We start from the raw sequence: 14,788 nt of genomic DNA on the forward strand, positions 1-14,788 counted from the left end.
ATTGATGCAATCTTTGTCTGCCAGGCAACAGAGATATAGTGGGAGAGCTCAAAGAGGAGCTAGAGGAAGGATGATTAACCTTGGCTAAGTACAGAGAAGCAGGCAGACCAGAGAAGGGTCTCTGAATCAGCTTTGAAAGATGGCGTAATAGCTAGGTAATTAGAGAATGGGAAAAGGCCCCAAAGCATGGACGTATATGATACATTCAGAGAACTGCAAGTTTCTCTTTTTGTACAAGATTATTGGCACAAAAAGTAGGATGAGGCCTGGGGCCATATTGTCAAAGGCAATAAATTTCACCGTGTAGTAATGAGAGTCGCGGACAGTTTTTGAGAAGCATCCGGCAATAATTCTGATGGCAGCGTGGAGACTAACCTGTAAAAGAGATCACTGCGATGTTTCAAACAGAATATAATGAGAGCTTCAATTAAGGCAATGCAGTAGGCATAGAAATGGGGCAGATCCAGACAGGATATTGGGATTGGCTGAAGTGAGTGAGGGAGATGGGCTGCTTTTGAAGATAATACCCAGGATTTTGAAAAGTGATCACTCTGCCCCCTGTGGAAATGAGTGACTTGGGAGCCCAGTCCATCATTTCCTTTGTATCTTACTGCCATTTATGAGTTTGAAAGCAAGAAGGTCTGAGACATGAGTGGCAGGTCATGAAGATGGTTTTGTTTTACTATATTTGGATTTATACTATATTTGGATTTATCTTAATTCTAGATAGTTATGTTATAAAAATTATGGACTTCTGATTTGGGATGGAGGGCATCTCACAAAATTGGGAAATAATAATGGGCCCAGGTGTTTACTGGATAAATAATAATTTACTGATGGAGGTTGAAAAGAGAATAAATAAGGGAAGGGAGGAAAGCACCCAGGTGAACCTGTGAATTCCGTTACTTTGAAGAGTAATAGGCATAGTACGGAAAGAATAAGGGAGCGGGAGATGTTTCGTGATTCACGTGAGAAAACAGTTGGGAAGGAGGCCAGAAACAATAGTTGGTGCCTTAGATGTCTGTGTACAAACACACAAGGCATAGGTAACAAGCAAAGTAACTGTTATAACATCAGGTGTAAACATAAAGTTCTCATTGAAACCTTGTGGATGAGACTTAAGACTTACACATAGTGAGGAAATCAAACCTGTGCCCTCTTCAAAGGAAGCATGTCTATGAAGTGGGGAAGGCGATTCATGTGTGTTATAGGGGAACTAAGTAGAAGCCCAGTGAAGAGCATAAAGATGAATATTTAGGAGGAGAGAATCAGAACATTACTATATACCATTTGGCCAGAAGGTAATGAGGAAAAATTAAATTTCACATTTGTCTTTTTTTTTTTTTAATGTTTATTTTTGTGAGAGAGACAGAGCGCCAGTGGGGGAGGGGCAGAGAGAGAGGGAGACACAGAATCTGAAGCAGGCCCCAGGCCCCGAGCTGTCAGCACGGAGCCGGACACGGGGCTCGAACCCACAAACTGTGAGAACATGACCTGAGCCAAAGTCACTTCACCAACTGAGCCATCCAGGTGCCCCATCATTTGTCTTTTTTTTTTTTTTTTTAATTTTATACATGTTTGATTTATTTTTGTTAATGTTTATTTATTTTGAGAGAGAGACAGAGAGAGGGCAGGGGAGGGGCAGAGAGAGCAGGAGAGACAAAGAATCCCAAGCAGGCTTCATGCTATTAGTGCAGAGTCCAATGTGGGACTCAATCCCATGAACTGTGAGATCACGACCTGAGCCAAAATCAAGAGTTGGATGGTTAACCAACTGAGCCATGCAGGCACCCCTAAATTGCACATTTGTATAAAATATCTCAACAAAATTCTTCTACAATTTTTAATGAAAAATCTGACCCTGATCTCATGAACATAAGATTTTCATATCCATTTTTATGCTTGAAACAGCCACATGTGGTTCCTGACAAAAACTTTTTTTAAAATGACCTCTTAAAATGCTCGATAATCTCTATCAAGAAAAAATAATTGTCGTATAAATGGGTGACAAAAAAATTAAAATGTTTTTATAATTATTTAAAAATGTACAATAGTACTATCCATAACTATTTAAATATGCACAATAGGACTATAGAAAATCAAACAGTACTTCCTTTTTTTTCCGTTGACAAATGTAATAATGAAACTTGTATGATAAGGCAAATAGATTCTTTATGATGGGCAGATACACTCGACTCACCCATGGGGATAGCCCTCTAGCCAGGTTAATAACCCCCTGTAGCCAAAGGATCATGAGTCTGTTCAAAGGGATCTGATAAAAAATTCAACAGTGGAAGTCTCTAGAAAGTGTCAGGCCAGAGGCATGTTGATGCTCTCAGGTGATCTAATCACATGTGAAGCCATACTCTAACAGTAGCTCGGGATGTGAGTGTTATAGGTTGAATCGTGTCTCCCCTGCCACAAATTCCAGTGTGGAAGTCCTAACCCCAGTACCTCAGAATGTGACCTTATTTGGAAATAATGTCTTTGCAGATATAATCAAGTTAAGATAAGGGTGGGCCCTAATCCAGTGACTAGTCCTTTTAAGAAGAGGGAAGCTTGGACATAGAGACACATAAAGAAGAGACAATGTGAAGAGACATGCAAAAAAGATCCAAGGGGAAAGGCCTGGAACAGAGACTTCCCTGTCAGCCCTCAGGAGGAACCAATCTTGCTGACATCTTAATTTTGGACTTCTGGCCTCCACAACTATGAGATAATACATTTCTGTTATTTAAGCCACTTGGTCTGTTGTGCTTTGTTACAGCAGCCTGGGCAAACTCATCCCCTGGAAATAGAGTTCAGCCCCCAAGAGTTGGGAGTGGGGGTGGGACTGGTGAGAACCAGACAGTATGTAAGGGTGACAACCAGCAAAGGAGTGAAGCTTCAGCCCCAGGGGAGGAATGAAAATGAAAAAGGTGAACAGAGACAATGTCTAATGAGTTTTGGGCAAATGCTATGAAGTTAAGGCTGCTCACATGGGCTTTCCCAAAACTTATCTCCCAAACATGAAAGATCTTACATCAAATACAAAGTGGTAAGAGCCCAGGAAGGCTGGTTGCAGTTGGGCACAGTGGCCCAGGGGCTGGGCCACATCATTGTGTGTGAGGTCTCTAGTATCTATGGCTGAGGAGCGGGTGTATGCAAGGCAGTTGTGTGAAAGCAGCTTTAGGATTTATTATATAGAAGGATAAATTTTCGCTCAAAATGAAGAGAACTTTCACTTTTTCTCTATAAAAACATTTGCAATTTAAAATTTCATAGGAAATTTGTAAAACAGAAAAAGGAAAAACATCTCCCCACAATTCCACTTTAAAAAAAAAAAAAGTAATCTCTACATCCAATGTGGAACTCGAACTCATGACCCAAGATCGAGAGTCCCATGCTCTACTGACTAAGCCAGATAGGCACCCCCACAATTCTAGCATCTTAACTGAATTCACCATGCATTTCCTTTGTCTTTCTTCATGTATGCATATTTTAGGTAGTTGGCTAGAGAGAGTGTACATATATTTTGCATCCTGATTTTTATTTTTATTTTTCCCTGATATCATGACCTGAGCTGAAATCAAGAGTCGGATGCTTAACTGACTGAGCTACCTAGGTACCCCACATCCTGATTTTTAAAGGAATACAATTATGGTATAAGCATGTTTCTATTTTGCTACATGATTTCTCACAAAGATAACTTTAGATTGTTGCTTCAGTCCATGGAGTGCGTGAAGCATAATAAATGATTCCCTGTTGTTGGATGTTAAGGTTGTGGCTGGTTTCTTCTTTATCAATATTCCCTTTGCAGTTCCTTCCAGCAATGAGCTTCTATGATTCTTTGTTTGGCAAAGGGAAATGGAAACCACTTCTCAAATGATCTTCTCCATCTTTAATTCCTTTTAAGAAGGGGTCTTTTGAGATACCCTGACATGTTACATTAAGTAAGTCAGATTTCTGTTTATTTCCTGAGTATCACTTCACAAAAATAATTTTAAGAAATTTCTATCCAGTTGCCTATCCTGGACAGTGTTTTTTCTAAATGTATCCCCCAAAATTAAAAAATAGAAAGTTAGTACCAAGAATTTCTATATACCTTTCATCCAGATTCCCTCAAAGATAACATTTTACCTAACTACAGCACAATGATCAGAACTGGAAAAGTACCATGGATACAATACTCTTATCAAATCTATAGACCTGATTCAGATCGCACCAATTGTTCCACTGTGTCCTTTTTCTGGTTCCACATCCAATGAGGGATCACAGGCTGCATTAACCCTTGTGTCTCCTTAGTCTTTATTAATCTAGAAAACTTCCTCAATATTTCTTTGCCTTTCACACCTTGATACTTTTGAAAAGTACTGGCCAATCATTTTATAGAATGACCCTCAGCTGAGTTGTCCTGTATCTCATCTCCTCATGGGCTTTTCATAGCACCATATCGATGTTGGGTCCTTCTCAGAACATCTCTGTGGGAAGCACATGATGTACATCTGTCCCATTACAAGTAATGTTAACTTTAATCACCTGGTGAAGGTGGTGTCAGATTCTGTTGCTGTAAAGTTACTATTTTTCTCTTAGTATTGTGGGGATTTGTTTCTCATTATACTTTCACTGACAAATTTTAGCTTTTGTTGATGATACTTCTCTGAACCAATTATTACTGTTTCCAAGTGATGATTTCACTATTTTTGTTATTCATTCTATTGTTATTAGTTGTAATTTCCTTGGACAGGTTTCATAGATTTCTGTAACCCATATAGCCCTAGGTCATCCTTCCATTAGCGCAAAAGAAGAGAATATTTATCTAGTGCTCAGCCTGTGTTGTTCCTGTTATCAAGACACAAGGGGGCTGCCAAAGGCTTGGAGATGACAGAGCACCCTCATGTATCTGCACTGGCTCCTGATTTTCTGAATCTTCCTCGGCTAGTTATAGCTAATTCTGCCAAGGAACCACACCCACTTTTTCATACATTACCCTTTATTTGTTTATTTATGTATTTTGAGAGAGAGAGAGAGAGAGAATGAGAGAGAGAGAGAGAGAGAGAGAGAGAGAGAGAATCCCAAGCAGGCTCCATGCTATCAGCACAGAGCCTGACGAGGGGCTCGATCCCAAGAGCCATGAGATCATGACCTGAGCCAAAAGCAAAAGTAGGACGCTTAACCAACTGAGCCACCCAGGTGCCCTTTCATATATTAGTTACTCTTAAATCATTACTGTAAAATAATAAAGAAGTAGCAATTGCCACTTCAATTCTACAGATGAGAAAAATGAACCCCAAGGAGGTAGATACACTGCCTGGATCAGATAGTGGCACAATTGGAACTAGTTTCCAGTGCCTAGAGGTTTTTTACTTCCTATCAGGGATGGTCTAAAAAGTATATTACTTCTATTTATATATGGATAACATGATATGTCTTCAAGAGAAGATGTAGTTTTGAACAAAATTATTATCAATCAGACTATCACTCGGCTTTTTTTGCACTGTTCATCATTATAATCTACTCTATTATTTGCAAATAATAATAATAATCATATTTAAACATAAGCTTCTTACAGATGTAAATTTCATTGACTGTTTTCATCTCAAGCTGAATTCCTCATGATTCCTCATTAAATTCTAAATATGGAATCTTCCATTTAACCAGAATGGTTAACTGAACATTACCCTTTAAACACCATTCTTCAAAGAATCCAAGCACAAAGATGAAGGGAAGGTATTCTTTTTTTTTTTTTAATTTTTTTTTTAATTTTTTAAGTAATCTCTATATTCAACGTGGGACTCGAACGTACAACCCTGAGATCAAGAGCCAGCCAGGTGCCCCGAAGGGAGAGTATTCTTTAAAATCGGACAGTATCGTATGTTAGTATGAACAGCAACTCTCATTGCATGGTGCAATTAAAACATGAGGTAGGAAATAAGCTAATTAAAAAATTTATATCAACGTCATCTTATTTCCTTGTGATTTATCTTCTTTCCTAAAAATAGCATGTAGGAGAAAGAAATTTCAGATTAGGTGGACTTTCTGATGATCGGTATCTTGGATTTTAAAAAGTTACTAATATGTCTGTTAAACTAGTTTCTTTTCTTTAGGGCACCAGTAATTAGCATTTACCGATGGGACAGCAAGCATCTGCATTTGCTCACACAATCAAGACTCACCGTGAACTCAGTGCCTCAGAGCAGGTACCCCTCCTGGTAAGTGTTGTTTTGTTTTATTTTTAAGTCATTTGTGTCCCCGGTGTTTGTCCTTGTCCCTGGCACAAAGTGAGCACTGGATAAATATTTGCTGACTGATCTACTGACCCACTGACAGCCAGACTTCATTCACATCCAGGGTGAGGGCCCAGCCTGGGCCTTCCTGAATTCCTGGGATTTTTTTTTTCTTATTTCAAAAAAATAATACATGCTCATTATAGAAACTTGTAAAATAGAAAAACTCACACACACACACACACACGCACAGAGGAAATAAAGGCCCTTCCTTATCTTGCCAGCCATAAAGATGATTACACCATAAAGATGAGCATTTTTCCATTTATTAAATATTCTTCAAAAACATGTTTTTTAATGGCAATAGAATGATCCATTGTGTGGATATGCTATATTTAATAATTTCCTCGTTGTGGGTCATATAAATTCTGTACAATTTGCCACCATTGTGATGTTACACAATAAGTTCTCCAACTAGTAAAGATGATTATCAAGTTACTTTCCGAAAAGATTATATCCGTTGAAGTCCACTTGCTCCATAGATTTTCAATGCTGACAGTTGAGAAACCAGGGTTTCGAAACTACTCCTTTCCTTTCGAACGGCCTTCCGTGTCATGAGAATGAGCTAGCCTTTTCCTGCAGACTTAATTCTGGGCCCCTGTGAAGGGTAGGGTAAATCACAGGGGAGTGGATAATTTGGAAAACACGCCTGGAAACCTCAGTGTAAAGTGAAGAGAGAGCATTAGCCCTTAAAAAAAAAAAAAAAAAAAAGCTTTTGGGATACAGCAAAGAGCAATAGTACCCCAACCAGAGTGATCAATAACACAAAACAACTAATATTATTATGTTGGTTGTGGTCACTTTATTCATGCCCCCACATTATTTTACAAAAGATAAAATCATGCTAGTGAAAAGGAAAAAAATATCTGGGCTGGAAACTAGTCAAAAGGAGAGAGTACTTTAAAAAACAATTAACATTCAATAAATAAATAAAAATTTAAAATAAAAAAAATCAGGGGTGCCTGGGTGGCTCAGTCTGTTAAGTGTCCTACCTTGATTTCAGCTCAGGTCATGATCTCACGATTTGCAGGTTTAAGCTCCGAGTCGGGTTCTTCGTGGACAGTGCGGATGGAGCCTCCTTGGGATTCTCTCTCTCTCTCTCTCTGTCCCTTTCTTGCTTGCACACCTGCACGCACACACACGCTCTCTCTCTCTCTAAATAAATAAATAAACATTTAAAAAATAAATAAAAATAAAAAATATTAGCATTTGTTTCTGAGGAACAGATTTGCTTCACTCTGAAACAAAAACTTCATTTCAAAAATAATATATAACAAAAATTTCCAAAAACAATTGGCCACTATCATAAACAAAAATTCTATTCTGGCCCTTGTTTTTTTCTGCATCTGCTGATTCCACATCCAAGACTGGTAGATCAGGTGTCAGACTGGAAACTTTGCTCAGTTCCTAAAGGTATCCTTCAGTTCCTAAATATCGGACATACACATCTCTTTATTAAGTCAGCATTCAAAACGACTGTGAGCCATTACAAACATGTAAAGTCTTATTATTGCAAAAGAAGAGCTTAACTATTTAAAATTTAACCCTTGGTAGGACAATTCTATTTCCAGGTGTCCAGTCAAGCAAAGGCTGCAATACTTGGAACTCTGTGGAAAGCTCTAGAGATTGAGCTCTGGGCTCTGAGCCAGTTGTGTGGTGGGAAACCACCATTTTAGAAAGTGGGATTTTTAGAATACAGTGGGAGTGAGACTGAAATCAATCTTTATGTGGGACAATTTTACTGAGAAGCCTGAGTGATTGACCCTTTATTTTATTTTGTGTTTTCACTGATTGCCATGAATCCCATTCCAGCTTCTTTTTCCATCACAAGCCTATTTATTACATTTTACAGCTCGATGGCTCATGAATAAACACTGTAACCGCCATTAGTCAAAAAGAGGATACTCTGTAGAGAGTTGGGGTAATGTGCTTTTATTAATGTGAGGGTAGTTGGGAAAGCAGTGTTGACCCCCCTTTCTTTGTACATTTCTTTAGACAGTCTCTCATGGTTAACCTTGTAATCTTAGTGCATGATTGACTAAAGACAGACCATCAAAAGTGAACTAAAAGCCAATATAGTTTTGTCCCAAAGCATGCTGGGAAGCCAATGGATGCCAAAGCTATTTTTTCAGGAGACAAAGAATAAGTCATATTTCTGGGGCCCTTATGTTTCCCTTCAACAAGGAAGTGGAATGGGAATGGAAGGTGAAAGACGCGTGACCACTTTTAAATGATGCAAGAAAAGATATGTTTTTCTATTGACATTTTCCTTTCTAGTGGCGGTGGTTGATCCAAAGGTTCTAAGCTGGAGTGAAGGTTTAAGTAGCCAGGATTTGGAAAAGAGAGTGGGGATCTGTGGTTCGGGGATCCTTAAGGATGGAAGTCGATTGTACTTTAGGGTGAAGTGAGCAGAAGTAAAAACATCCATTTCCATCCTCTGATCCCCACACGTGTATGCCTGCCCTTGTTCATCTAGCTTTCTTAGCTCCATAATACCTTCCTTGGGGGGCTGGGGCTGGGGGCAAAGGGAAAGATGGTTTAGTGGATATTGTTGGTATTCTGCCCATTTCTCCTCTATTCCTATCTCAACGGACCCACATTTTCATTTTAGTTGACACCATCACCCATGCACTTTGAGGCAAGATGATCTTTGCTTACTCCAATCAGCCCATTCCACTTCCAAGCTAAGGCCAGTGGTTTAGGTGAGGGTATCTGACCTACAGGTTCCATCAAGGTGAATCTCAGATTCCTGCTTGAGATCCTATGACTGGGGTGCTCTCTCTCTCTCTCCTTGTTCCAGGAAGTACAGGAACCATTGCAGTCCTTTTGCCATCGGACAAGAATGACCTAAAGATGAAGTCAACAAAGGGGGCAAGCACATACAAGGAAGTGGTGGAAAAATGGAGCAGGAGCTCCTGGGTTAAAATGATTCTGAAGCTTGCCCCACTCTGAACTTCCAGTTACACGAACACAGGAGTATCCTCACTGTTCGATGCATTTAGAGAAGATGTCTGTGTCTTAGAACCAAAAACATTCTAGCTCTTCACAGAGGGGTGGAGGTATCATTTACCTAAGCATATTAAGGTCCATGTCTAGGGGCTGTGTCTTCCTTCTTCTTCTTCTTTTTTTTTTTTTTTTTTAAGATTTTATTTTTAAGTAATCTCTACATCCAATGTGGATCTTGAACTTACAACCCTGAGGTCAAGAGTTGCACACTCTACTAACTGAACCATATTGCTCATATTAACCTACAATGTAGATTCAAAACACATGCAGTGAACAACACTAGAAGGTAATACTGTTCAGGTATACACAGTACTGTATAAAAAGAGGGGGAAGGACAGATTTGGGTTCTAACCATTAGTTATCATGTTATTTCTATGGGAATATCTTTTCCAACTTCCAAATAAGCAACTTACAAATGAACTTTTGGGGACCCTCTGGATCTCAGGTTTCTCACCATGATGTCACATCAGAGGAAGTTTAAGGTATCTTCTAGCTTTATCATTCTATGATTCTTTGTTACCAGTTCATTTTAGGTGAGTAAAAGTGAAATCCTGTAATAGGGCAGCATTCTTGAATAGTATGGCACTTGAGGATTGTGCATTTCCTGGTCAGCAAGCTGTATCTTGTTTGTTTTCACAGCAGTTGAAGATTTGCCATCATGATTTTAACCATTTTTGAAATTCTAGGATATTGCTCACATCTTGCCTTTAAATATTTATGCACAGAATACCTTATTTCCCACAGCAAACTCATTTTTTGATTTGTCAGCTTTATGGAAACCTGAGATATCCAAACAGGCTCGCATTTCTAAGCAAAAGCTTAGTGTGTGCCAGTCATAAATCTGTTCTTTTATGTTATAACTGATGGCAAAAGGCATTGCTTTTGAGACTGAAATCTGTTCTTTATTTTTTTTTATTTTTCAATGTTTATTTATTTTTGAAAGAGAGAGAGAGAGAGAGAGAGACAGAGTACAAGCAGGGGAGGGGCAGAGAGAGAGAGGGAGACACAGGATCTGAAGCAGGCTCCAGGCTCTAAGCTGTCAGCACAGAGCCCGACGTGGGGCTTAAATTCATGAACCATGAGATCGTGACCTGAGCTGAAGTTGGACGATTAACTGACTGAGCTACCCAGATGTCCCTGAAATCTGTTCTTTAATATTGGCACAATGGAAACAAAAGAGGAGCGTGTGGCCAGACTTGAAAAAGCAAGTTGCATTTCTGCTTCACATTCATTGTAATGGAGATGCCACATTAATGTTTAACGAATTCTTCTTGATTTGAACAATTAGCCATTAATTCTTTTTTTTTAATTTTTAATGTTTATTTTTGAGAGAGAGAGAGAGAGAGAGAGAGAGAGAGAGAGAGAGAGAGGAGGGGCAGAGAGAGAAGGAGACACAGACTCTAAGCAGGCTCCAGGCTCCCCAACATGGGGCTCCAACTCACAAACTGTGAGCCAAAGTCAGAAACTTAATTGGCTGAACTACCCAGATGCCCCAGCCATTAATTCTTTGTTTAAGTTTATTTATTTATTTTGAGGGAGAGAGAGAGAGAGAGCATGCATGAGCAGAGGAGAGGCAGAGAGAGAGGGAGAGAGAGTCCTAAGCAGGCTCTGTGCTGTCAGTGCAGAGCTCCACTTGGGGTTGGATCCCACGACCCTGCGATCTTGACCTGAGTCGAGATCAAGAGTTACATGCTTAACTGACTGAGCCACCCACGTGCCCTGTGCCATTAATTCTTTTAAAGTGCTCTTTCCAGCCCAAATGTCCATCAGTGGATGAATGGATAAAGAAGATGTGGTATATATATATATATATATATATATATATATATATATACACACACACACACACACACACACATACATACATATGATGGAGTATTACTTGGCAATCAAAAAGAATGAAATCTTACCAATTGCAACTATGTGGATGGAACCAGAGGGTATTATGCTAAGCGAAATTAGTCAGTCAGAGAAAGACAAATATCATATGACTTCAATCATATGTGAAATTCAAGATACAAAACAGATGAACATAAGGGAAGGGAAGCAAAAATAATATAAAAACAAGGAGGGGGACAAAACACAAGAGACTCTTCTGAAGATTGCTGGAGGGGTTGTAGGTGGGAGGATGGACTAAATGCGCAAGGGGCATTAAGGAAGACATTTGTTGGGATGAGCACTGGGTGTTAAACAGGGGATGAATCACTGGAATCATTATTGCACTATATGTTAACTAACTTGGATGTTATATATATATAATTTATCAATAAATTATAAAAAATAAAAATGTGCTCTTTCCAATTGGCTTAATAAATTATTGGCTAATATAGAATTCTGAACACAGGCAATATAATATTCTAAGTGGTTGAATTAGGAAGAAAAATGTGGAAAGTACTCTAAAGTTGGAAGGTAGTAGAATACTGTGAAATAGTCCATAAAAACTAAGACAAAGCCTCAGCTGCAATGATAGTCCCAAGATAGCTTCTTTAAGGAGTAGAAAATTTCCACAAACTCACAAGCTGTAGTCACAATTTGTTTGTATTAGGATTATTGGATCAGAAAATGACTCATGTACATATCACTTGATAATCAGCTATAGCCAATATAAAATCCCCTGCGAAAGTAGCTGTTCAAACATTCTGGTTGAGGATTCTATTTAGGAGTAGAAAAAAAATTGAATTTTAGGAAGTCATATAAAGAGATCATTGTTTTGGGATGCCTGGGTGGCTCCGTCGGCTAAGCATCTGACTCTGGATTTTGGCTCAGGTCACAATCTCAAAGCTCATGGGATCGAGACCCATGTGGGGCTCTGTGCTGACAGGGCAGAGCCTGCTTGGGATTCTCTCTCTTCCTCTCTCTCTGTCCCTCCCCTGCTCATGCTCTCTCTCTCTCTCTCACTCGCTCTAAATAAATAAATAAATAGCGAGTGAGTGAGTGAGTGAGATATCATTGTTTTTAGTGCGAAATGATGTGGTGTCAATAATGCTGGACTTTATGCTTTGAGTTTGGAGCGTTGTATCTGAAATTTTCAATATTATCACACTCAACAGTTTATTCAACAAGCTTTTAGTGAGTGCCTTGTGCTAGACACTGTATGTGTTAATGGGGAGATAAAAATGAATGAGGCATGACCTGTGCCCCTCAGGTCTCACAGATTAGAGGAATACAGGGATGCAGTAAAGACAAGCCACCGGTGATTTACTATATGTCACAATGACCACAAAGTGCCTACACAGAAAGGGGGCAGCCATAATCTTGGGAGGTGCAGGGGGGTGGGTGGACGAAGAAGAGGGCCACTGTGTTTGAGACACATTGTGGCATTCTTTGCTGGTTTGGGGATGGATTTTACAGTCACTAGAATCACGTCAGTTGTGACTGTGGGCACAACCTGGGGAGCTCATGAGGACAGAACAGGTGCGGAAACCCCAGGCCAAGTTGTAGCCATCATGCGGTGCTTTCTCAAGTGAGAAAGGTTATTGACTCTGCCAGAAGGAAGAACCTTTTTCATTTGTTAGACATTCAAACATTTGTACCCTGGAAGAGGTTCATTGCCTCTGCAACTTTCACTTTTGCCTCTGATGTAAACATGCCACGCTGGGTAAAAGCCTATGACTCCATTCATAGATCAAATTGTTGGCATATCTGTCATTGTGAAGACAGCATATTGGAAGGTGCTATACATACAGAAAGTGTGAATTTATGATCTTAAATAATCTGCAGAAGGAAACGTTGGATATTCCCATATCTTTAGTTTTCTTTATGCCTTTGATCGCCTTCCTACCTAACTTTTTGAGCGCTTAATACCTCCTCTCTTCCTCCTCATCTCCTTTCCCCTTAAGAGCTGGCCTTAAGTAGAAATTTGTGTTTTTACTTATTTATCAAACAGTTCAAATCTGCATGTCGAGCCAGGCACTCTTCTTTATAAAGATCAACTTACTTAGCCAACTCACAATTCTTTGGGGATGGCTACTGTTACTACCACCCCCTTTTTACAGATAAGAAAAATGCGAGGTAGAGATATTTAAAAACTTGCTTGAGGACACACAACCAGAGAGCAAGCTGCAGAGCTGGGATCTGAACCCAGAACTCCACACTCTCAACCTCCACGTGTGCTTAGTCTGGCCACAGTGCTAAAGTGAGGATATATTCTGTGCTGCCCACCAGCTCAGCCACTGGGTAGGCTCTTTCCTATTCACCAAGGCTTTTTCACTGCTGCTCAGAGCAGGCCGAGCTCTTTACAGAAAGATGCCTTTGAAATGCAAAGGTTGACAGCTTTATTTGTGGATCCACACTGTGGTTTTTGGCTGGAGTCGGCTGGGCACCGGCTCTGTGGTAGTCAGCCTTTAAAAATGGTGTAATATTCACACTGTTTTTGTTGGATAATTGCGTGCCTTTAATTTGTGGTATTATAAACAGAGCAGTAATCTGGTTTAGGAGTATCCAGAAAGTTATTTGATATCCATTAAGTCAAGTTGCTATTTTTATTCACCTCTGTAGAGGTGAATATTATTATGGTCCAGAAAAAGCAACACTGTAATATATTCTAATGGATGTATCCTGACAGATTGGGGTGGGCGGGGGGGGGGGGGAACTTCTGAAGAAGGTAAGGAACAATTCTGCTTCCTTCCTTAACAGGTGAGCACAATTTTCCCTTTAAAAAGTATGACAGTTTAGCTTTCTTTAGAATATGAATTTTAAAAGGAAAAAAAATCACACCTTTTTTAGTTCATGGATTTGAAACAGTGATTTTTTTTTAAAGACCTACTTAAACCACTGCTGCCTAAAATGTTTACCTTACTCAGAAAATTCTGAGAGTTCAAGACATTTAAAAATATTAAATCAGGTCCAAATAATTATTTAGTAAATGTGAAGTCCCCATACAGTAACCATATGGGAAATAAGAATATTCATCATCAGTAGTTGCTTTTCATCAGTATCCTGTGATTTAAAGTTACTTATTATACACTTATAGACAAAGAATAGGTTATTTAGATAGCATCTTCCATCCAGGCATTTCAGTGGTTTGCAAACTTGAGCCTGAGTTAACTGTTCAGTCTTTGGAGATGAATCATTCCTTTTGTTTAGCCCATTGGTATAGTATTTAGATTAACTTGTAGGTTTGTATTTAACCTGACAGAATCCAAAGAGCCAGATCAGACATATGCTAGCAGTCTTTCCTGGGGCCCTGACAGAGCTACATGCAGGGAGGAGGGCTCAAGTCATTAGTTTGTGATTAATGTTTGTGGAAAGTAATATTTCTACCATTTTATGGATGGAGCAACTGAGGCACTGAGAGGTTAAGTGGCTTGCCCTTGATCACAAAGCTGTTTAGTAGTTCCAGGCAAATCAGGCACTGATGCAAGCTCACCATGATTTTGCATCCAATTCTCACCAATTTAAAATTTTGCAAGTTACAGTTCCTGTACCTGCCGGTGGGCAGGTTACAAATCGGAAGTAGAAACTAACAGAGAATGTTGACCATCATTTTCTCCAGGAAGGAAGCCACCAAAGTTTGC

At 39.4% G+C, this 14,788-nt stretch overlaps 1 long non-coding RNA gene across 7 annotated transcripts in view; it reads right to left on the reverse strand.

The window, feature by feature from the left end:
• The window catches only part of LOC111557309, a 38,463-nt gene that overhangs the window by 16,130 nt on the left and 7,545 nt on the right, over positions 1–14,788 (reverse strand). For 3 of the 7 annotated variants that reach the window (XR_006588004.1, XR_006588001.1, XR_006588002.1), the window contains 2 exons: positions 7,259–7,421; positions 6,517–6,864 (listed from right to left, as the gene is read on the reverse strand). This is a non-coding gene — a long non-coding RNA (uncharacterized LOC111557309). Of the gene's footprint in view, positions 1–6,516; positions 6,955–7,258; positions 7,422–14,788 lie in introns of those variants that run through there. The other 4 variants (XR_006588006.1, XR_006588005.1, XR_006588003.1 and 1 more) reach the window with 2 other exon arrangements.

This window comes from Felis catus, chromosome D3, assembly GCF_018350175.1.
Source record: "Felis catus isolate Fca126 chromosome D3, F.catus_Fca126_mat1.0, whole genome shotgun sequence".
Classification (NCBI taxonomy): domain Eukaryota; kingdom Metazoa; phylum Chordata; class Mammalia; order Carnivora; family Felidae; genus Felis; species Felis catus.